The following is a 25,354-nucleotide window of genomic DNA, read 5'->3' as shown; positions in this document are numbered from 1 at the left end:
CCAGGGACGGGGGAGCCTGGTGGGCTGCTGTCTATGGGGTTGCACAGTCGGACACGACTGAAGCAACTTAGCAGCAGTATGTCAGTTATATCTCAACAAAACTGGAGAAAAAAAGAATTGACATATCTGTTTCCCTGCTAGACTGTGAAAGCCTTGAGGACAGAATCTGATTCATCATCTCCCATGGCCCAGTTTAGTCTCAGGATTCACTTAGTAGGCAACAACAATTGTTTATCAAAGGGATAGTCTAGGGAGAGGAAAGTATAACAGCTAATCTCTTTAGGCCTCAGATCTTCCTCTTTAAAGATAATGTTTCCTTGCCTGCCGGGAAGCTGAAGGAGATGAGCTTACAGGTCATTTCTCAGATCCATGAGATGCTTTAGAGTTTCCCCTAGAGCGGAGCCCAGTTTCAGACATGTTGAGAAGCACTGTGGTTTTATCCTTCACCCCAAAGGTATTTGATCTTACTTTAAGAAGCCAACAGGTGTAGCCATTCTGTTGCTGCCACAGGCCAAACTGAACTATCTTTGGCCCGGAAGAGGGCCCAAACTGCTGGGAGATTTGTGTTTGGCTGGGGGAATGTCAGGGAAGATCTGGGCTCAACAGGTTGTCAAGTCCCCTCCACAGCCAGGCTGGGAATTTTCCTCGTCTTTCATCGGAGCAGATTTCTCCTGGCAACTACCATGTGCTTGTTCTTGGAAGCGCAATAGGAAAGTTTTGCTCAGGTTTACTCAGGAACTGAAAATTGACATGCAAGTGAGTGTTGAGTGGAAGTATTCTTTCTTTAGTCACCACAGCTGGCCCATTCTCAAGATGGCAGAACTGGCGCCGTATCAGCAGAGGATCTGAGGGGGTGGCCTCCTCATGTAGAATATCCACCCTTCCACCTGTCATTCCACCCTTCAATCTGAATTCCTCAGTGTCTCTAAGGAGGCTTTTCTGCTTCTAGAAACCCAAGTGACATTCCACTTCCTCTGGAGAGAGCATTTTAGCCAGAATAACAGGAGGAAATAAAATTCCTTAGCTTAGCGTCAAGATACTACACAATCAGACACTACCGAACTCTACAATTTTATCTGCCACTGCATTGATCCCCAAAGAAGTCTCCTTTAGCCAAACTGGTCTCTAAACCTACCTTGCTTTTATTGCCCACTCTGTTTGCTGTCCATGCAATTTCCTCTGCCTGGAATATTTGGCCACCCATCTTCCCCTAGTCTGTCTCTCTTTCTTTTCTCAGTAGACATTTAAAAAAAAATTATTATTTTTATTTGGCTTCGCCAGGTCTTAGTCGGAGCATGTGGGATCTAGTTCACCAACCAGGGATCAAACCCAGGCCCCCTGCATTAGGAGCTCAGAGTCTTAGCCACTGGATCACCAGGGAAATCCCCTCAGTAGATATTTATTTATCATCTACTCCATGGGAACGCAAAGACATGTTCCTTTCAGACATGACTGAAGCAACTGAGTGCGCACACACAGACACACACAGTGAAGCACTGTGTAAGGTAAGGGTTGGGTTTTTGTTTGTTTGTTTTTTTTTTTTTCAATTGTTTACAGCCCCCAGAACAAAGCTAGACATGTCCGGGCATACAACAAACCCAATGTGAAACATGTCTTATATTCCTTCCATCTCTAGAATTTGCTGGGCTTCCCAAGAGGCACTGGTGGTAAAGAACTTGCCTGCTAATACAGGAGACAGTAAGAGCTGGGGGTTCAATCCCTGAGTCAGGAAGATCCCCTGGAAGAGGGGGGCATAGCAACCCACTCCAGTATTCTTGCCTGGAGAATCCCATAGACAGAGAAGCCTGGTGGGCTACAGTTCATATGGTTTGAAGTGACTTAGTACCCATGCTAGAATTTGCTAAGTTATAATTTGGACATGCAGGTGGGTATGTATTGGTTTCTGCATTTCCCTTGTAAGCAAAACATAGAAAGTAAAAAATAGAATTTTGTGAGACTGAAAGCATCACTCTTCATTTTAAAAATTCTGAGTATGCTTGCTATGAGCTAGAAATAAAGACATGAAAGGACATGCTCTCTCGTCTCTAGAAGCTTATAGTCCCATGGAAAGAGGCAAGCAAAAACACTAATGATGTTGGAGAAAATTAAGTACTATGTTTGGAATTAGGGAGATCTGAGTGTTAATCTTGACTCTGCAACTTGTTAGCAGTATGTTTTGAATTAACTCTTTCTGAGAGGTGATGATGCTGATGATACTTCAGAGTTGCTGTGGGAAAATAATTTCTATTAAACATCTTGCACTGGGCCTGGCACTTCACATGGGCTCAATAAATATTAGTTTTCCTTCATTTTTCCTTAAACCACAAGCATTCATTGAGTCTCTCTGAGTCTCATGAGGAATATAGGCCAAGAATGAATTTAGAACAAGTACCAGGTGTGATTTTCTGCTAATTTATAGTCTGTTAAAATAGCGAGACCCACACACATGAAGAGTTAATAATACTATGAGATGGGATCAAGGAGGGCTGGGATTTCCTGGAGAGGTGGGCCTGGAGAGGAAATGAGACCTGTGTTGTGGAAAGGTAGGTATTGGGGAGGGACAGTAAGGGTATGTAGTCACGAAGGTCTTGGGATGAAGGAATGAAGATGCTCTGATGGATAGAAGTGAAAAATAAAGTGGAGCAGGGAGTATGATTGCTGAAATATCAATAACCTCAGATATACAGATGACACAACCCTTACGGCTGAAAGTGAAGAATTAAAGAGTCTATTGGTGAAAGTGAAAGAGGAAAGTGAAAAAGTTGGCTTAAAATTCAACATTCAGAAAACGAAGATCATGGTATCCGGTCCCATCACTTCATGGCAAATAGATGGGGAAACAATGGTAACAGTGAGAGACTTTATTTTCTTGGGTTCCAAAATCACTGCAGATGGTGACTGCAGCCATGAAATTAAAAGACACTTGCTCCTTGGAAGAAAAGTTATGACCAACCTAGACAGCATATTAAAAATCAGAGACATTACTTTGCCCATAAAGGTCCATCTAGTCAAAGCTATGGTTTTTCCAGTGGTCATGTACAGATGTGAGAGTTGGACCATAAAGAAAGCTGAATCCAAAGAATTGATGCTTTTAAACTGTGGTGTTGGAGCAGACTCTTTAGAATCCCTTGGATTGCAAGGAGATCCAACCAGTCAATCCTAAAGGAAAACAGTCCTGAATATTCATTGGAAGGACTGATGTTGAAGCTCAAACTCCAATACTTTGGCCACATGATGCGAAGAAATGACTCACTGGAAAAGACCCTGATGCTGTGCAAGATTGAAGGCAGGAGGAGAAGGGGACAACAGAAGATGAGATGGTTGGATGGTATCACCAACTTGATGGACATGAGTTTGAGCAAGCTCCGGAAGTTGGTGATGGACAGGGAAGCCTGGCGTGCTGCAGTCCATGGGGTCGCAGAGTTGAACACGAATGAGTGACTGAACTGAATTGAACTGAACTGAGGGAGTATGAACTAGATTATGGAGGGTTTTGAGAAGTGGTCAGAGTTATTTTATGTTGTTTTTAAAGCACTGTGTTGATTTTTGAACAGAGGAGTGGTGTGTTTTAAAAATATAATTTCTCTATACATTTAAAATGTACTTACTCTATAAAGGACAAACATACAGTTACTTTTCTTTTTGGCTGTGCAGCATGCGGGATCTTAGATCCCAGACCAGAGATCAAACCTATGCTCCCAGCAGTGGATGCACAGTCTTAACCACTGGACTGCCAGGGTTTAACCACTGAACTGTCCCCTGTTTAAAATTTTTTTTAAATCATAAAAGACCTGAGTATTAAAGGCAGTTTGAAAATATAGAGGTGAAAAGTGAGAAAATGTTATCCATAATCCCATTGTCTAAACACTTGTCTGTGCCAGGTCACTTTGGTCCTGCAGACACTCTGTGACCCTGTGGGCCATAGCCTGCCAGGCTGCTCTGTCTGGGGGATTCTCAAGGCAAGAATACTGGAATGGGTTGCCATGCCCTCTTCCAGGGGATCTTCCTGACCCAGGGATCAAACGCATGTCTCTTAGGTCTCTTGCATTAGCAGGCAGATTCTTTAACACTAGCGCCACCTGGAAAGCCATTGCCACCCCCGACCCCAGCCAAATAAATAAACACGGCCCATATTTATATTCTTTGGATGTACTTTTATAGCCTTTCCTATCTGTAGTGTTCTTACATAGTTACATTCTCTTAGCAGGTTTTGGCTTTTTATACCTAGCTCTACACAGCCAGCATTTCCCCATGTTCTGGCACGTTCTTCATAAATGTTATTTATAAAGGCTTCATTGTGTGGGATCTCATAGAATGCCATAATTTACTTACCCATTTCTCTACAGTCAGACATGTATTAATAAGATGTTTCCAATTTTTTGCTTTTATAAATAAAGCTGTGAGAAATGTTTTTTTGGCATAACAATTTTTTCCATATTTAAAATTATTTCCTTAAGGCAGGGTAGCAGAGTTGCTTTGGATGAAGGAATTTGTAATGGCTTATGCCAGCATATATTTCTATTAGCCACATAAGAGAGTGCCTCTTTTTCAAAACACCAATTAGCATTGGGTAACATCATTATTTTCACTATTATTAATTTGGTAGGCAAAATACATGTTATTGCTATGACTTTCGACTTAAAAACTTATGAGCGAGGCAAACATTTCCCTTTGTTTTTTGATTGGCTCTATTCTGTCTTTTAGAAATTGACAACTTATGTACAGAAATTTCAGGGTTCTCCATTTATATGAGCTTTTTATGGTAAGTATTATACATTCAAAAATTTGTTTCCCACCATCTATTGTTTATCTTTTAATTTTTTAAAAATGTTACATAAAGAAGTTTTCTATTTAAGAGTAGTTTAATCTCTTAATTACTTCCTTTCTGCCTCTCCATGGCTTAAATATTTATTTCTGTTTCCTTTAAGCTTTTCTATTTTTAAAAAATGACAATTTTTGTTCACTGCACCAGACTGGTTTTTCAACTAAACCAAGTCGAGCACAGCCTGGTTTAGTGGAAAGAGCACAAGTCCTTTCCTCTTTGTTCTGTGCTAGAATATTTGTAATTGGGATAAAAATAAGATGGACATATATAGCACTGTGTCTGACATACATTAAAAGCTTACCCTTTTATCTTTAAACCATTTTGTCACAGAGAGTGCAGTGTGGCTCTCAGTCTTTCCCCCAGATTGGTAATAGATTGTATCACTACTTTTAAATTATTATTTTTTTCTTTTTGGCAGCTCTGGGTCTTCGTTATTTTGTGTAGGCTTTCTCTGGTTGTGGTGTGTGGACTTTTCTTTGTGGCTTTTGGCTTCTCTTAGTGAATGATGCTAAAGCTGAAACTCCAGTACTTTGGCCACCTTATGCGAAGAGTTGACTCATTGGAAAAGACTCTGATGCTGGGAGGGATTGGGGGCAGGAGAAAAAGGGGGCGACAGGGGATGAGATGGCTGGATGGCATCACTGACTTGATGGATGTGAGTTTGAGTGAATTCCGGGAGTTGGTGATGGACAGAGAGGCCTGGCGGGCTGTGATTCATGGAGTTGCAAAGAGTCAGACATGACTGAGCGACTGAACTGAACTGAACTGAACTGTGGTTCATGAGCTCTAGGGCACTTGGGCTTCAGTAGTTGTGGAGCAAGGGCTTAGTTGCTCCCCACAAACACATGGAATCTTCCCAGACCAGGGCTCGAACCCATGTTTCCTGCACTGGCAGGTAGATTCTTAACCACTGGGACACTGGGGAAGCCCTCTCACTACTTACTTTAACTACTGTCTGCAAAGGTAGAATTTGTTTCATTAGCAGACAGCAAGCACGCTCCTTTCACAGTTGTGGATGTTTGTGAAGTCTAACTTAGACTGTTAAGTTAAATTTTTTTGTTTCCCTGGGTCTTTTTCTGAAATATTTCCCTGCTACCTTAATGCTAAGAAGAATATATATACTGAAACTGGGATTTCTCAGTTTGCTTGAATATTTTAGGCATAACAACTTTGAGAGTATGGAAGTAGAGTTATGATGAACTATTTTATTTTTGGCTGCACCATACAGCATAGCATATGGGATCCTAGTTCCCTGACCAGGAATCAAACACAGGGAGAGCATGGAGTCTTAACCACTGGACCGCCAGGGAATTTCCTGAACTATTTTATTACACCAAATTAGTGTCTGTCTCTTCTACTTTAGCCTGAACTGTGATTGGCACAGAGGATACATGCCATTCTATATTGAGGTCCATGCATTTTCAGCCACTAAAGGCAAATCTGTCTTGAACAAAAGAAAAAATTAACCTGGCAGAAAATAAACTATTTTTGGATCTTAGTACTAATATTTGCTCAGCACTTACAATATGCCAGACAATGTTCTAAGTATTTGTATTAATTTGGATAATAATTACTATGAATATTATAAAGGTGATTTTTTCTCTCATTCCTTCCATGTATATTAATTGGAATTCTTCTGTATGGAAGAGTTTTCTCTTCTCCCTATCTACTCTTCCATTTATTTATATCAGCATTTACTCCTGGATATTTATTTTATTCCTTGAGGTATAATCAAATACCATCATTATTTATTTTGCTGCTCAAATTGTTCCATTTTTGGTCACTGAATGCACTTTCTACTTTTAAAAAACAGAAATAGAATAGAATATCAGAGTTTAATGTGCTGTGATTTTGTAAAATGTTAACATTAAGGGATACTAGATAAAGGGGATCAGAGGTGATGGCACCCCACTCCAGTACTCTTGCCTGGAAAATCCCATGGACGGAGGAGCCTGGTAGGCTGCAATCCATGGGGTCGCTGAGGGTCGGACACGACTGAGAGACTTCACTTTCACTTTTCACTTTCATGCATTGGAGAAGGAAATGGCAACCCACTCCAGTGTTCTTGCCTGGAGAGTCCCAGGGACGGGGAGCCTGGTGGGCTGCCGTCTATGGGGTTGCACAGAGTCAGACACGACTGAAGTGACTTAGCAGCAGCAGCAGCAGCAGATAAAGGGGATGAAACTCAGAGTACATAAGGATAGGTACTGTTTTATAAAACTTATTTCAGTTTTATGAGTATGTATTTCTTCTGATGATTCAGTGGTAAAGAATCTGCCTGCATTGCAGGAGGTGAAGGACACTCGGGTTCAATACCTGGGTCAGGAAGATCCCCTGGAGAAGGAAATGGCAACCCACTCCAGTATCCCTGCCTAAGAAATCTCATGGACAGAGGAGCCTGGCCGGCTACAGTCCGTGGGTTCACAAGAGTCAGACCTGACTGAGCAGCACGCACATTTCTTCTTATGGGTTGCAGTCAAAAAGTATTGAACCCTGCCCTCTTCCCAGTTCCTTCTTTGCAGTCCAAGGAACTCTCGAGAGTCTTCTCCAACACCACAGTTCAAAAGCATAAATTCTTTGGCGCTCAGCTTTCTTTAGTCCAACCCTCACATCCATACACGACTACTGGAAAAACCATAGCTTTGACTAGACGGAAATTTGTTGGCTAAGTAATGTCTCTACTTTTGAATATGCTGTCTAGGGAGGTCATAACTTTCCTTTCAAGGAGTAAGTGTCTTTTAATTTCATGGCTGCAATCACCATCTGCAGTGATTTTGGAGTCCCTCAAAATAAAGTCAGCCACTGTTTCCACTGTTTCTCCATCTATTTGCCATCAAGTATGGCATTTGACCAGATGCCATGATCTTCATTTTCTGAATGTTGAGCTTTAAGCCAATTTTTTCATTCTCCTCTTTCACTTTCATCAAGAGGTTCTTTAGTTCTTCTTCACTTTCTGCCATAAAGGTGGTATCATCTGCATATCTGAGGTTATTGATATTTCTCCCGGCAATCTTGATTCCAGCTTGTGCTTCATCCAGCCCGGCATTTTGCATGATGTACTCTGAATATAAGTTAAATAAGCAGCCGTAGACAGTACATAAATGGTTAAGCATGGTTGAGCTTCATTAGAACTTAATGAACACTGAAATTTGAATTTAAGTTCTGTGTGTTGTGAAATATTTCTAATCCATTAAAAAATGTAAAAACAATTCTTAGCTAGTAAATTATAGAAAACAGGAGGTGGGCTGGACTTGGCACACAAGCTGTAGTTTGCTGACCCTTGTTCTGAAATCCAGGCCTTCTTGGATTCCTCTAGAACTCATGCCTTTACCACTGACTAGAGCTATATAGGTACTGGTGTAACCAAAGTTCTTCCTGATATTAATAGTGCCTTACAATTTTTATGGTCCAATTATTTTGGGGACTTTCATAGGCAGTATCTGATATGAACCTGACAATGCCTTATAAAGTTAGCAGAATTTAGCTCCTTTATATAGATGAAAGAATAAGTTTAGAAAGGACAAGTTATCAATTAGTAGAGTTAGGAAGCAACTGGACTGTTAGAGAAATGAGACACAACAGTGTTACCAAGGAGTTGTTTTTTTCCCTAAATAAATCATTTTATTTATTTACGGCTTTGCTGGGTCTTCATTGCTGTTTATCAGCTTTTCTCTAGTTGCAGTGAGTGGAGGCTACTCTCTAGTTGTGGTGTGTGGGCTTCTCATTGCAGTGGCTCTCTTGTGGAGCACAGTCTCTAGACCTTGTGGGCTTCAGTAGCTGCTGTTCCCAGGCTCTAGAGCAAGGCTCAGTAGTTGGCACTTGGGCTTAGTTACTTCATGATGTGGGATATTCCTGGACCAGAGATCGAACCTATATCTCCTGCATTGGCAGGTGGAAACTTTACCACTGAGCCTCCAAGGAAGCCCCACCAAGGAGTCTTTTTGGCTATTCCACACAGGTCTCACACAGACTCATTCACACATTAACTGTTTGTTTACTATTTTCAAAGGTCAGCGTGCCCACAGCTGGCTCTGGGCATAAACATACTTCAGAAACTGATGGTATATTCCAAATTGTCATTGTCACTGTACTAATTTTCAGCCAAACAAAACAACATATGGTCTTCCAGTTAATAACACATTCACACCTCTGGAAGAAAAATCATGAGAAGCCAAATTTTAATTCTAGCTTGTTGGTGAGTTGGGAATTTCAGGGTATCTTTATGAATAGTAAGGCATGGAGCACTCATCTCTATCTGACAAATGCAGATCTGCCAAAGGGACCAGAATGTCCTACATATGGGTCTGGTCACCGTCTTCCCTGCATGATGTATATTTCTGCTTAAGATTCTTTTTAAGATTCTATACAGACCATTCTGAGTTATCACATTCTTCATCCAGGGTATAATACATTTGATTATGATCATTTATTTTACTGTAAGTGAATAACTAGATTTGAAGTGTGATTATCTTTATCTATATTGTGAAAATCCTTTATGAGCCTATACTTTACCATAAATGAGTAGATTAGACTTGAAAAGTGATTCATTTTTGTCTAGATTATTAAAATCCTTTGAAATTTATACACATTGATTCAACCTTCCTAAATGTGAGCTACCAGTTACTGATTTTATTCTGAGATGGGCCTTATTTCAGAATGACTAATTTCACTCACCTACCTTAGCTACACACTTAAAAACCCAGGCTTCTGAGAATTTCTCCAGTGTATTTTCTATCACATTAAAATGCTCTCACTTCAGTCCAGCCAAGAGCACTTAAACAAAAGCTAGTGAAAGGGATGGTGGTGTGAAATTAGTTTCAATTTCTCAGTCAGGCTGGGTAGAAAAAGGTGGTGGTGATATCCCTCAGGAGAGATTATTTTCAGAGGATAGTTCTATTGCATTCAGGTGGTAGGAACTATACTCAGAGGGGATTTAGGACTTTGATGCCCTTAGTTTTCGGAGAAGGCCATGGCACCCCACTCCAGTACTCTTGCCTGGAAAATCCCATGGACGGAGGAGCCTGGTAGGCTGCGGTCCATAGGGTTGCTAGGAGTTGGACACGACTGAGCGACTTCACTTTCACTTTTCACTTTCATGCATTGGAGAAGGAAATGGCAACCCACTCCAGTGTTCTTGCCTGGAGAATCCCAGGGACGGGGGAGCCTGCTGCGCTGCCATCTCTGGGGTCGCACAGAGTCGGACATGACTGAAGCGACTTAGCAGCAGCAGCAGCAGCCTTTAGTTTTCCCCCTTATTCTAAGTCTTAGGTAGGACTTCTTCCTTGATAATTTAGTGAAAGCACCCAGTGCAGTATGCCTGGAATAGAAAAACAGACATTTAAAATAAAGTAACAAGAGATAATTGAGGCCTGGAGAGGTAACATAGCTTGTACAAGCTAACACATGGTCTCTGGTTTTTCTTTTCTTAAAAGTTAATCTTCAATTAAAACCAGTACTTTCTCCATGTAGAAATGAAAACATTACAGATTAGATTATAGTCTCTTTCAACTAGCACTCTCAATCACAAACCTCTTCCCACTTCTCAGAGACAGCTGTTATCAGGTTTGTCCACATCCTTTTGGAAGAGCTTTCTTGGGCTCTTTCCATTGTCTTTGCCTCTCAAGGGTGGTTTTCGTCTTTGACTCTCCCACACATTTCTATACAGCAGAAATACAAAAAAGAGGAAGACTGAATTGCCCAGACACAACCCTAGCTCAGTGTCAAAAGAGAGATAAGACACATCTACACATGAATGGTCATGATAATAAGTTCTGTTTGTTAAAGGGACAGGCTGAGTATTCTTTGATCAATTCAAATGAGTAACAAAGGCTTCCCTGGAACTGAGTGGGACAAGGTTTCAAGTGTTTTTCAAGTAATTTAATCTACAGCTAAGAAAGGCAATGTCAAAGAATGCTCAAATTACCATACAATTGCACTCATCTCACACGCTAGCAAAGTAATGTTCAAAATTCTCCAAGCCAGGCTTCAACAGTACATGAACCGTGAACTTCCAGATGTTCAAGCTGGATTTAGAAAAGGCAGAGGAATCAGAGATCAAATTGCCAACATCCGCTGGATCATCGAAAAAGCAAGAGTTCCAGAAAAACATCTGCTTTACTGTCTATGCCAAAGTCTTTGACTGTGTGGACCACAACAAACTGCGGAAAATTTTTCAAGAGATCGGAATACCAGACCACCTTACCTGCCTCCTGAGAAATCTGTATGCATATCAAGAAGCAACAGTTAGAACTGGACATGGAACAACAGACTGGTTCCAAATCGTGAAAGGAGTATGTCAAAGCTGTATATTGTCACCCTGCTTATTTAATTTATATGCAGAATATATCATGAGAAATGCTGGACTGGATGCAGCATAAACTGGAATCAAGATTGCCAGGAGAAATATCAATAACCTCAGATATACAGATGACACAGCCCTTATGGCAGAAAGTGAAGAACTAAAGAGCATCTTGATGAGAGTGAAAGAGGGGAGTGAAAAAGTTGGCTTAAAACTCAACATTCAAAAAACTAAGATCATGGTCCCATCACTTCATGGCAAATAGATGGGGAAACAGTGGAAACAGCGACAGATTTTATTTTGGGGGGCTCCAGAATCACTGCAGATGGTGACTGCAGCCATGAAATTAAAATATGCTTGCTCCTTGGAAGAAAAACTATAACCAACCTAGACAGCATATTAAAAAGCAGAGATATTACTTTGCCAACAAAGGTCCATCTAGTCAAAGCAATGGTTTTTCCAGTAGTCATGTATGGATGTGAGAGATGGACTCAAGAAAGCTGAGCGCCGAAGAATTGATGCTTTTGAATGGTGGTGTGTTGGAGAAGACTGGAGAGCCCCTTGGACTGCAAGGAGATCCGACCAGTCAATCCTAAAGAAAATCAGTCCTGAATATTCACTGGAAGGACTGATGCTGAAGCTGAAACTCCAGTACTTTGGCCACATGATTCGAAGAAATGACTCACTGGAAAAGACCCTGATGCTGGTCAAGATTGAAGGCAAAAGGAGAAGGCAAGAACAGAGGATGAGATGGTTGGATGGCATCACTGACTCAATGGACATCAGTTTGAGTAAGCTCCGGAAGTCGGTGATGGACAGGGAAGCCTGGCGTGCTGCAGTCCATGGGGTCGCAAAGAGTCGGAGACGACTGAGCGACTGATCTGATCTGTCTTCTTTACGCGTAATTCGTGGAGTTAAAACAGGTGAGGTCATTTTGAGAGGCAGGTTATCCACTGTTTGGAGATAGAAAACTTGGATTTGGGTCAGTGCAGCTGGGAAACGGAATTCTTTCTCTACGCTTAAAACCCGGACAATTCCTGCCTCAAAGGGTTGATTCTATGACTTAATAAATGAAGTTGTATGACGACCGACAACGAATAGGCTTTTCAACAAATGCTAGTCTTTTCAGGCCTTAGAGGCTTGGGAATGCAGAATTCAAGCCCGCATTGAACAGGGCACAACCTGCGAGGTCCGTCCGCCCCGTGGAGGTGCTTCTGAATCCCGCCGGGCGCAGCGGCTACCTTTTCGAGCCGTTGGCGTTTTCCCGCGCAGGGGGCGGGGCGGAGCGCGAGCCCGGGAACGTGTTCGCCGAACCCGACGCCTCGCCAGAACTACATCTCCCAGGAGGAGGGTCGCTCAGCCACCTGGCAGGCGGCGCCCACTGTTATTAGTCTCAGGTGGTAGCCCTGTCAACTTTCCGCCTTGGCCTTCCCTCGTACCGAAGTCACAGGCGCACCATCTAACGAACTCAGGAGGGAAAGGATGTGGTGGTGGGTGCCTTTGCTGTACAGCAGTTTGGGAGTCGTAGTCCCCTCGCACAAGGTTTGGGAGGCTGGGTTTGTCTTCAGTGGTCGGACCACATCACGTGATGACGGAAAGGCGGCCGTAGGCAGGGGAGCGACCTGTGGTGCCTTGTGAAGTCATCACACGGTGACGACGAGCTGTTCTTGGGCATCCTGGACGCGGTGGGTAGTACGTCTCTGAGAACTCCCGAGTTCGAGAAACTCCATAAAATATCCCTCGTTGACTCCATCTGCGTGCCTTCCCTTGACCCGCAGCTGTTGGCCTCTCGGGGCGGGAGTTGGGTGGCTACAGGAAACAACGCGCTCCGTAGGCGGGCTGATGAGCCGCGCGGCGAGCTACGTGTGTTGGCTCCTCCTTCGGCCGTGACGCGGGGTCACGTGACGGGCCGGGCCGCCTCTGCCGCCGCCGCCGCTTTGTAAGAGGCACATTGGCAGGTAACGAGCGGCGGCGGCGGCGGCGGCGGGTCCCGAGTCCAGCGAGAGCAGCAGCGGTAATTGGCACCTTCTCTCTCTCCTTCCCCGTTCCAGCTCCTTGACCGCTACAGCTTGCGCTCAGTAGACCAGGGTTCAGCTCTTCTTTCCTCCAGAGCCCTTCCTACTGCCCCAGCGTCCACCCTGAGGTTGGGCCGAGCTTCCTTCGCCGGTTTCGTGCGTCCTCAGTTTGCCCAGGCCTGGGTGCTGTCCTTCCTCTCCACCGCTGGTTGTCCTGCGCTCCTTTCTGCCAACCCCTTCCTCGTCAGCCCAGCCCCACCCAGCCCCAGGGGGCGCCTACCCCTCCCCCCTTCGGGTTTCTGTCCTGGAGGGTGTGGTTTTTCTCTCCCACCGTTGTCCCTTCCTGCCTGTCCGCTCGAGCTCCCGCGCCACGCTGTCAATGACCACCTTTCCGCGTTCACGCCTGTCGCTAGTCCTGGAACTGGACGTCTCAGAGCCCAACTTCTGTACTCTCTAGGCTTTCCTGGCAGCCCGGAGGCGTAGTTCAGTTCTACTTCTCCTCCTCATTCTGGAAAGCTTTGGTGCCAGACTCTTGGGATTCAGTTTTCCTCTTCGGTCCTAGTTCCTGTAGGCTGGCTGTGTCACGGTTGTTCTTTAGTGTGTAGGTTTGAGAAGGGTTTTGTAAACTAAAACGCTCTCTTATTCCAAATCTTATTCTTTTCATTGGTGCATTGCCTCTCAGTTTTCTTTGCCGCTGAATCACTTTTCCCACTCGGCATTCCCACCTTTTCCCCTGGGTTTTCAATCTGATTAGTTGTCCAGGTATCTCAGGTACCATCACTGTTCTCACCACTCTGATCTCTTCCTTGTTATCTCTAGGAGTTAGTTGATTCCATCATCATTCCTGTTATTTCCTGTTTGACCTAATCCTGCAGTTTACTTCCACCTCTGTTGGATATTGTTTCTGCGTGTATTCAAGGTGTCTCCGCCAGTATTTGGGCTTGCTGTGTTCTGCCCTTGTGTGCCGTAACAATTGAGAACTTTTAAAGGTCTTCACAGGGTACCTAAAGATCATCTTTTATTTGAAGGGCATATAATTCACTTTTTGAGTGAGCCCAATTACTGCGTATTTTCTCTTTGATTATGATAGTACTTTTAAAATCAAAAGTGTCAGTAATTAGTGTGTTCCTCACTTTTCCGTTATGAGTTGTACATTCATAATTTTTAGTTGTAGTTTGTCTAATAAAAGTGGAAGGAAAGTGAATGTAATCCTAAGGATTGGGTGACTCTTGGGGTGGGATCTGTCTGTCTCAGGAAAGGGAATAAATTCACTCGCTGGAGATGAAGGGTCTTCCCGTACCCCAGCATCTCTTATTTGCAGAGACCTTGGCTAGGACTGCCCTCTCATTGTTGCTTATCCAGGCAAAAGTGATTAGTTTCTCCTACACTACTTTTCTGCTTGCTTCCAGTGTCTTCCTCCTGAGTTTGTCTCCTTAAGGATAGTTCACATGTGTGGTGAGATTTTTTTCCTCCACTCCTGTCCTCCTTGTTTCCCACAGCTCTGATTTCCTCTGTCTGCTTCATTGTTTCTGACCTTCAGTAATTAAGAAAATGATTGAAAGAACGGAGGTTTTTGTTATGATTGAAATATGACTGGAAGTGGTGGCATGGGAATGAGGCCATGGGAAAGGTTTGTGGTAATTGCCCCTCCTGCCTGTTTCCTGCTGCTCTGGTTTCCTCTGGCCTCTCTCTTTATATGTGGGCTGGACCAGCTCTCAGAGAGCTGCCTTTAGAACTGGGCTAGAACAGCGGTAACACCTCTGCTTCCCTTTCCTGGTAACTGGTCAGCCTGTGCACTGCTCATCAGTGTGTCTCTTGGTATTGTTTGGTGAGAAATGGTAGGAGAACCAGGAGGAGGATGGGTTTATTTCAGGATTTGTGTTTTGACAGAAACTGGTTGCTAACTCTGTTCCCATGAGTATAAACTGCATATAGAGAGTATAAACCAGTCTTGAAGGTTTGAACTGGTCTGAAGTTTAGCCTGTACTTTTGAAGTGTTGATTCCCCAGTCCTCTTTAAAAATGAAAACTTACTGTTAAGATTTTGTTGTTGTCATAAGAAACTTTTTGTGGGGTGTGTGTGTAAGTGCATTATAAAGGATTAATGCCTGCTCAGAAGAAGTGGTCTGCATGAATTCACAGGTTGTGACGTTCCTTTGGTTTTATTTTTTAAAAATTATTTTATTTATTTGGTTTTGATGGGTCTTTATTGCTGCGTGAGAGCTTTCTCTTGTTGGGGTGAGCGGTGGCTTCTCTTGTTGTGGAGCACAGGCTCTAGGGTGCACAGGCTTTGATAGTACTGGCACACAGGCTTAGTTGCCCTGTGGCATGCAGGATCAAACCTGATCCAGGGATCACACTTGTGTCCCCTGCATTGACAGTCAGATTCTTAACCACTGACCAATAGGGAAAAAAGTCCTCCTTTGATTTTAACAAACCTATCTTTTATTTCTTCTTGTGAGGCAGCTATAAGTCAGCAATGATCAGTTAGCTCTTAGTTGTTAACTTGAGTATATGCAGTGTCCTTTAAAAGCTAAGTAGTATGGCACTAGTGCTGTTTGACTAGTGAGAAGGTGGATCTCTGATAGAGCTTAGAAACCATTGTTTTCTCTTTTTTCTTTTCCCCAAAAGGAGAGAGGGAATATAACTTGAAGTAAGGTAAAGAGAGGGAATATCACCTTATAAACCTGTGGTAGGTTTTGAAATATTTTTGACCAATTATTGAGAGTCCCTTGGGCTGCAGGAAGATCCAGCCCATCAATTTTAAAGGAAATCAGTCCTGAATATTTATTGGAAGGACCGATGCTGAAGTCAAGCTCCAATACTCTGGCCATCTGATGCAAAGGACTGACTCATTGGCAAAGACCCTGATGCTGGGAAAGATTGAAGGAGGGAAGAGAGGGGGACGACAGAAGATGAGATGGTTGGATGGCATCACCGAGTCAACGGACATGAGTTTGAGCAAGCTCTGGGAGCTGGTGATGGACAGGGAAGCCTGGCGTGCTGCAGTCCGTGGGGTCTCAAAGAGTCAGACACGACTGAGCGACTAAACTGAACTGATCAAGTGGACTCCTTTTTTTAAGTCCAAGAATCAAATTAGTTGGTTTTGTTTTGACAATTATAACGTCAACTATGTATGCTGAAATTTCCTACTTTTAAAAATTTTATTTTTTTGGCCACGTTGAGTGGTGCGTGGGATCTTAAGTTTCTCCACCAGGGATTGAACCCATGCCCCCTACAGTGGAAGTGCAGAGTCTTAATCATTGGACTGTCAGGGAAGTCCCTCTCCTACTCTCTGTATATTTTCCTGACAGTGTTTTTCTCAAAGATGCTTGTTCTGTACTTTTTAAAGTTATTTTAGTTTTGAAATTTCTTGGCCTAGGTTTTGAAGAACAGGCTTGTGAAATTCTGGCTGACATAGCATGTGTATTATAGTGTGTTTCAGTTTTCAGAAAACTCATTTTCATACTGGAGTTTTGAGCTCAATTAAATTGAAACCCAGTTCACTGTTTGGAATTAATTTATGAAATGAGGCTTGGACCAAGGGGTAGGTGTTTCATTTAAGACTAGGCAATGCTCTACTTTTAAAGGGTGTTAGCAATGCGTTGATTGTTTTTTTTTTTCATTTGGAACTCTAAAAATAATAGAACATATGTTTGATTAGATTGAACTTTGATTATTTTCAAGGATTTATAGAGGAGAGAATTTTATTTGGATTTAGACTTGTTGCTATACCTTCATTTCTTTTGTTATTAACTTTTTACGTAAGTTGTCACATAGGAGCTTACTCATTTTAAGTTATGATATACATACATAATCCACTAATACTTTATTTGTATTTCCACGTCATGATATCTGGGGTGTTAGTTCCCTGACCAGGGACCAAACCCATGCCTTCTGCAGTGGAATTGTGGAGTCCTAACCACTGGACTGCCAGGGAGTTCCCCCAATACTTTAATGCTTTGTTCTTTACTCAAAAATTTTTACACGTCGCAAAAGACAGAAAAGAAAGAAAGAGAAGTTGTCCAGTTGTATCCGACTCTTTGCAAACCCATGGACTGTAGCTGACCAGGCCCCTCCGGTCATGGGATTTTCCAGACAAGAGTACTGGAGTGGGTTGCCATGTCTCAATCTTCTCATCAAATCAGCTCTAGGTATACCTGTGGAGACTTTGAGAAGCTCAGTGTTCCTTCTTGCTATTAATGTCTTTCTCCCTCTTTGTCTTCTTGAATTCTTTCCATTCCTGTCCTCCTGTTTTCCTCTTCTTTCTCTTTCCCTTGTTTTCTCTCTCTTTTTTGCCTTCTGTTCCTTCAGCCACATACAAAAACACTCAACACGCAAGTCTCAGCTGAGGAGGTTGTATTCCTTCTGACTCTGCCACCATAACATTGCTGCTTCCTAAGCAAGCAGATGAAAACTTGAAATGTCTTTGCAGTCTCACCGGCTTGGGGAAGGTGTATAGTGCTGTCTGTATTGTACATGTCTACTCAGCTGGAATGTGTGTGGTTTGGAAGGTGGGATTTTTCATTTGATAATAATGTTTGTTGTCAGATCATAAACAGGAGAATGCTGCTGCTGCTGCTACGTCGATTTAGTCGTGTCCAACTCTGTGCGACCCCATAGACGGCAGCCCACGAGGCTTCCCGTCCCTGGGATTCTCCAGGCAAGAACACTGGAGTGGGTTGCCATTTCCTTCTCCAATGCATGAAAGTGAAAAGTGAAAGTGAAGTCGCTCAGTCTTGTCCGAATCTTAGTGACCTCATGGACTGCAGCCTACCAGGCTTCTCCGTCCATGGGATTTTCCAGGCAAGAGTACTGGAGTGGGGTGCCATTGCCTTCTCCGAAACAAGAGAATAAGTGGGCTTAAAAAATACAAATTTAACTGAAATAAGGTCTAGGGAAAAAGTAACTGTCTTTAGGATTTATCGACAAGCCTAACTTGTTTCCTAGACCAAACCAGTTCTTCCCCTCTCTTTTTTCAAGTTAATTTACAAATTTCCATTTTAAGATTGGTTTTTGGGTCAGGTTGGCTGGAACTGTTTTACATAAGAAAATGCATTTTAGAAAATTTGGGGAAAAAAAGTGACTTACCATTGTTCAACATTTTAGTATAAATCTTTTTTTTTTTTCCCTAAAGTGTACACTTTGAAAAGAATGAGATCATACCTTGCATACTTTTTTTTAAATTGAAGAATATAAACTACATGCCAAAGGAGGTATATGAAGTAGAAAAAAACGTGGAGTTTTCAAAGCCAAAAATAAAATGACCAACCAAGAAATGGAACATTAATGCCACCTTAAACTCCCTTGTGTATTCCATCTCCTAAGTTACTTTTTCCTTGGGGGTGGGGGGAGGTTACCATTACCCGATTATTTTGGTCTTACTATTTTTAAGAATAAATTTTACTCGCTATGTATCCATAAATAATATATAGTTTAGTATTGCCCGTTTTCAGTCTTGATCTAAATGGGATTGTGTGATTCTCTGGATACTTCACATGTTTTAGATTCATCCATATTGATTCTTCTCCATCATTTTCAGTAGTATGTTACTCCATTGTAAGGATATGGTGCATCTTATTTTATTGTGATGAACGTTTGTCTCATTTCCAGTTTTTTTTTTTTTTCCTGATTACAAATTATACTTATTCTCCATGTCTCCATTTGCACCCCACCTCAAAATGAGTAAACTAGTTTGCTGAGATTGTATGACTGAGAGTGGAATTTTGGGGTTGTGTGTAGGGTATGTGTAATTTTAACAGGTAATCCCAGATTATTAGCGTCGTTTTGGTCGCTAAGTCTGACCCTTTGCGACCCCATGGACTGTGGCCCCCCAGGCTCCTCTGTCCTTGGGATTTCCTAGGCAGGAATACAGGAGTGAGTTGCCATTTCGTTATCCAGGGGTCTCTCTAACCCGGGGATCGAATCTCCTGCATTGCAGGTGGATTTTTTTTTTTTTAAGGGGAAATTAAGAAAAAAGTTTTTATTTATTCATTTTTGACTGTGCTTGGTCTTTGTTGCTGTGCATGAGGTTTCTTTAGTTGTGGTGCATGGGCTTTTCATTGCAATGGCTTCTCTTGTGGAGCATAGGCTCTAGGGCTTTTGGGTTTTAGTAGTTGTGGCACTTGGGCTAAGTAGTTGCAGTTACTGGGCTCTGGAACACAGACTCCAGTAGTTGTGGCACATGGGCCTAGTTGCTCCACGGCATGAGGGATCTTCCTGGATCACGGATCAGACCTGTGTCTCCTGCATCTCTTTACCACTGAGCCACCTGGGAAGCCCAGTGTTATATAGTCATTCTTAACTAGGCTCATTTGAACCACTGTGTGCTGGGCTTAGTCATTCAGTCCAGCTCTTTGCGACTCCATGGACTGTAGCCACCAGAGTGGGACTGTAGCCCACCTATCCTCTGTCCATGGGATTCTCCAGACAGGAATACTGGAGTGGGTTGCCATACCCTTTTCCAGGGGATCTTCCAACCCAGGGATCGAACCCAGGTCTCCTGCTGCATTCCAGGTGGATTCTTTACCATCTGAGCCACCATTTGAACCACAGAATATAGAAAGTGACTATTTTCTCAGTTCTCTTGAGGATGTTACATAGCTAGTCTCATTCTAGATACCTATAGGAAAATATAATTCGTGCATACAACGGGTATGTTTGACATTGGAGCTTAATTCTTAAAGACTGAATTGGTGAGAGTGCCACATTCTTGCTAACATTTGGTATTGCTTTAATTTTTTGTTTTAGCCAATTCTAGTGGGATGTTTTAGATAGATCTTTTATGAACAACACACAGCTGGATTTTACTTCCTTATTGCAACCTGCCAACTTCTCTTTTAAAAACTGGAGCATGGAGACCATTCATGTTTTTGGTAATTATGGATGTTTCAGGTACATTTCTGCCATATTGTCCTGTACTTGTCTTTATTGTTTTTCTGTCCTTTTTGCAGTTTTAATTCTTTTTTGTTGTTGGGCTTCCTCCAATTTAAAGACATTTTTCAAATTTGTAAAAGCTGAAGGAGTATACTGTATACCTTTGAACAAGAGTTATTACTTAATATTCACATTGAGTTTTTTCTGTATATACTCCATGTGTTATCTTTTGAGTCTAAGTGATTTGAAAGTAAAATGCAAATATCTTGACATTTATGCCTAAATGTTTCCTTAGCAAGTGTTTCTTCACAATAAAAACTTCTCATAAATAGCCACAATAACAGCTTTACACCTAGGAAAGGGAATGCTTATTTAAAATATAATGTATAATGTCAATAAAATTTGACATCCACATTCAGATTTTCCCAACTGTTCACAAAATAACCTCCCTATTCAATCAGGGTTTCTGTTTCTTTTTACCCTATTTAGTTATTGTCACTGAAGTACATTACTGAATAATAATCCATTTCTTTAGTGATTATTTTCTCAATTATTTATCAGATGTAACTGCCAGTCAGAAAATCATCTGATAAGCAAGAGTTAACTATTGCTGTTACTTGTTTAGTAGCTAAGTCCTGTCTCTTTGTGACCCTATGGACTGCAGCACGCCAGGATTCTCTGTCCTTCACTGTGTTCCTGAGTTTGCTCAAACTCGTGTCCATTGAGTCAGTGATAACTTAATCCAACCATCTTATCCTCTGGTGTCCCCTTCTCCTTTTGTTGTCAATTTTTCCCAGCATGAGGGTCTTTTCTAGTGAGTCAGCTCTTTGCATCAGGTGGGTAAAGTATTGGAGCTACAGCATCAGTCCTTTCAGTGAATATTCATTCACGGTTGATTTCCTTTAGGACTGACTGGTTTGATTGCAGCCCAAGGGACTCTCAAGAGTCTTCTCCAGCACCACAGTTCGAAAGCATCGATTCTTCAGTGCTCAGCCTTCTTTATGGTTTAACTTTCATGTCCGTACATGACTACTGGAAAAACCATATCTTTGACACTGTTACTTAGTTAAGATAATTCTTGTAAATGTTAAGTAAATTTCATTTTATTGTAGGATAAGTGTAACTTTTTTGACTCTTAGAAGGCTCAAAGTGTATCCTGTTAGTCCTTTGCCCACCCCAAGTTTTGAAACACTGATTAAAGTTCCCTTTTTAATGTGTGAGAATGAAGCCAAAATATTATATTTATAAAAACTTTTAGATAGTATATTCTCATGACAATTCTCTGGAATGCTCAGAATGTAGGTTAATCCAGATTAGGTCTGAATAACAGTTTTTTGATGTTACTGGTATATGCTACTGTACAGCTGTTCAGTTGAACAAACGTTTACTGCTACTTGTTGGCAGTTGTTAGGTGCTAGGGATATAGGTGAATAATGCACTGTCCCTGTTCTTTTGGTGCTTAATTCCAGTGGGAAGACAGTGCAGTTAGGAATCAGGATGCTGTTGAGAGTGACAGAGGAACACACTGTCAGCTGATTCCAGGTATTGGCCAAGGCTTCCTTGAAGTATTAGGAGTTTGAGCCTTACTTATCCTGGGTTCTTCCCAAATCCCTGAAGTTAAAATTGTTTCTTTTGTTAAAACATTTTGAATTTCATCATAATGAAGTTTTATTGGAATTTGGTATTATTTGGGTTACCATCTTATTGTATCTTTTGTTTGGCTTTGACTTGGTAGTTTATTTGTAGCCAGCAGCAGCAGTAAAAAAGAAAGTTATTCTTAATGTAAGTTTGTAGCTTTCAACATTTTTTTGGGTAAGTGTTTTATTGGAACTTACTGGATGTTTCAACATTTCTCCTCCAATCAAGATCTCATTTTATTTTGATGAGAAATTTCCTGTAATATCAGTTACTTGGTGAATGCTTCTTTGAATTGTTGAAGATCAGATGACCTCTTAAAAAAATTCTTAGTTTAGGTACTTCACCTTATTTAGTATCCTTTTAATTCCTTGTGATTGGGAGTACTAAGTTAATGGTGGAAAAAATACCCCTGTACAGAACATTCCAGGTAGTGGTGACAGGAATAAAATTCTTGTTAGCTAGAGGAGGCCATTTACTATTTTAATCAAAGAACTTTCAACTTTCATTTTTTTAAAGGCAGTTTGAGCTGTTTAATTGTTCTAGTGCTTATCTCACTTTACCAAAAGATCCCAGCTGTAATGGGATGTAGCTGGCATACCCTGAACCAATTTATATACTTTGGTCTAGACATCTGTGGGACAAAGAAATGACCAGGGTCACAAAGGATTTTGTTGCAGTGACTTCAGGCCTGTAGTGATAGTTGTACAGCTTCATAAATACTAAAAATCACTGAATTGTACACTTAAGAGTAGACTATACAATACTCATTATACCTCAGTAAAGTTATTTAAATTGTTTGAATAAATCGACAATATTTTGAAACACTTAACAAAGAAAGTGGTCAGTGTCCTTTAATCCTATAGTTGCTACCAGTTATGATCTAGTTTAACCATTTGAGTGAGGTACATTATCTTGTGTGGTGCTCCTTACAGACTTGCGAAAGAGTAAAATGCTCAAGGTTACTTAATCTAGTAATTCGTGCGACTTCCAAGCCTGTACTCCTAATCATAATACTATACTACTTTATCTGTCTGAAATACTTCTGTCAGGAGTACAGCCAAGTGCTAGCTGATAAGTCAAACAATGTCCACATTTGTGGTACGTAAGGCTGGGATTTTGTAATGGACGGGGAATGAGGAATGGATATATGCAGGTGGGGCCCTTGAACTCCTGTCTCTAGTTCCTCTAGACCCATTTCACTTTATCTGCTTTATGTGTTAGGATTTAGTCACTGGTTTGGTTGGACTTGGTTTCTGTGGTTTAAAAGCAAAGCAACACACTTGCTTTTGCTTGGGTTTTCCATTCTGATTTTAGTAGCTGTTCTCATCAGCATGGTGAGCTGGTCTGTAAGCTGGTCTGGTCTCTGCCAGTTTAGGTGCGTCCTTTGAGGAAGGTGAGGCACACAGCACTGAGAAGCGGCCATTGATAGCACACTGGCACATCCTAAGAACGACAGGAAGGGTGTAAAAATTACGCTTAAGAACTCAAGCTGCTGTTAAGTAGGGCTGTTTAGTATATTGTTGCTGCTGCTGCTGCTGCTGCGTCGCTTCAGTCATGTCCAACTCTGTGCAACCCCATAAACGGCAGCCCACCAGGCTCCCCTATCCCTGGGATTCTCCAGGCAAGAACACTGGAGTGGGTTGCCATTTCCTTCTCCAATGCATGAAAGTGAAAAGTGAAAGTGAAGTCACTCAGTCGTGTCAGACTCTTAGTGACCCCATGGACTGCAGCCTACCAGGCTCCTCCATCCATGGGATTTTCCAGGCAAGAGTACTGGAGTGGGGTGCCATCGCCTTCTCCGAGTATATTGTTAAGAAACAGTAAAATAATCATAGTTATTATGGACATCAAGTAAAGACTAATTGCTGTTTACATTGAAGGACAGAAAATGAGAAAATGGAGATATGTTCAGTATGCTGTTGAGAAAATATGTCTTATGAAGGGTTGATGCAAAAAGCAAAATAGGAACTTTCGTAGTGGTCCAGTGGCTAAGACTCCATGCTCCCAATTCAGGGGGCCTGGGTTCGATCCCTGGTCAGGGAGCTAGATCCCACATGCTGCAACTAAGATCCAGTGCAGCCAAAACAAAACCAAAACCAGGTGCAGTTTGGAAGAATGACAAGGCCGATTTGATCAAAGTGTAGGGATCAGAGTGGAATAAAGACCTTGTATTTGTGATGATTGATGGTCTGTGAACAGAAGTTAATGAAGTTTGTTGTCGTTTAGTTGCTTAGTTGTGTCCTGCTCTTTGTGACCCCATGCACTGTAACTGGCCATGCTCCTCTGTCCATGGGATTTCCCTGGCAAGAATAGTGGAGTGCTTTGCCATTTCCTTCTCTAGGGCTTCTTCCTATGGGCAGGTGGATTCTTTACTGTTGAGCCACCAGGGAAACCCAAGTGATATTGTTGTTTGATAGAGTTTAGCAGTATTCTGAAAGATTAAACATTTTGATCCACTTTGGCATTAGTTTGATAATTAAGATAGTTCAGACAGGTAAATAGGGGTCTGTCATTTCAGTGAAGTAGAGAAGAGGCAATTACTGATACTCTAGTTGATAAAGATGCCTTAGAACTGCTTAGAACGTTAGAGACTTTAAGTACAAACAGTAACCCTTAATCAGGTACCTGTTGTAAGTTGATGGCAGAGAATGTAAAGGAAGGCATAGATTTAAGGCCTTAAATCCTTAAATGGGTATAGGAAGGAGTTCATTAAAAGAATGGCTTAAAGGTTTTGAGCTCTGGAACACCTGGAAAATGCTGTTGGCTACTTGGAAAATTTCGGAAATCTTCAAGTAAGATCGTTTTGGATGAACTCCATTATATGTGTAACTGTCTAATAGGCAGTTACTTGGAGGCTGAATCTCTGGAGAGACATAGTCTTTAGCTTTTGCTTTGAAGTTAAAGGTAATAATTGATGCTAGTAGGGCATAACATTTCTGTGGGAAGGGAGAACGTGCTTAAGAATTGAACAATATTCTTTCAGAGGTGGGAGAAAGATGTGATGCCACTGAGGATTTGAAGACAAGAGAGAACTAAGATGGTGTAGTATCTGAGAAACCAAGAGAAAAAGTTAAACAGTGTGTCACATGCCAGAGATAGGTGAAAGACTGATGAGAACGAGAGAAGTTTGACAATTACTAGGAGTCAGTGATGACTTGGTGGAATAGTAGCTTTCCTTTTGTTGGAGTGTTAAGGTGGTGGAAACCAGACTGAAAGTCAAGGAGATGTTTGGTGAGGAAATGGAGGCAGTGAGTGTATTCTTTTTTAGAAAAACAGCGTATGTAGTCACTGCTTGCGAGATAGAACATGTAGTTTCTGAGGACTGAGAAGGTAATTTTTCTAAGCCATTGTTTTTGAAAATCTGGATGTAGAGAATAGTTGAACAGGTTTTTGTGCACATTCTTGTGAGAACTAAAAGAATATGGAATATTTTCTCAGTGTAGCTGTTGGAAATTTCCTCACTAAGGCATTTTCTCTTTGGTTTGAATGAAAACTGAGCCTGGTACGTAAGTGACAGGTGTGTTAAGATTTACATGAATTGCATGACTCTGTTTTGGTAGGTACATTCTTAAGGTAACTGACATTTTTTAAAAAGTTGCTTTTGGCATGAGCGAAACAGTAATAAACATGCTGTTAGAATAAATATACAAATATGCTTTAAAGAAAGGAAAAAAAGTCAAGCAATTCAGGACTGTGTATCCTG

General features: G+C 41.7%; 1 protein-coding gene across 4 annotated transcripts in view; it reads left to right on the top strand.

The window, feature by feature from the left end:
• Positions 1 to 12,445: 12,445 nt before the first annotated feature.
• Positions 12,446 to 25,354, top strand: part of UBAP2 (ubiquitin associated protein 2) — a 119,337-nt gene continuing 106,428 nt past the window's right edge. The window contains exon 1 of one of the 4 annotated variants that reach the window (XM_061425945.1): positions 12,446 to 12,613. The gene's annotated coding sequence lies outside the window, so the exon portion shown is untranslated. Of the gene's footprint in view, positions 12,614 to 12,693; positions 12,809 to 12,833; positions 13,138 to 25,354 lie in introns of those variants that run through there. The other 3 variants (XM_061425943.1, XM_061425942.1, XM_061425946.1) reach the window with 3 other exon arrangements.

Source organism: Bos javanicus, chromosome 8 (genome assembly GCF_032452875.1).
Source record: "Bos javanicus breed banteng chromosome 8, ARS-OSU_banteng_1.0, whole genome shotgun sequence".
Lineage (NCBI taxonomy): Eukaryota > Metazoa > Chordata > Mammalia > Artiodactyla > Bovidae > Bos > Bos javanicus.
Note: the sequence above shows the minus strand (reverse complement) of the source record. Positions and strands in the feature narration are given on the sequence as shown.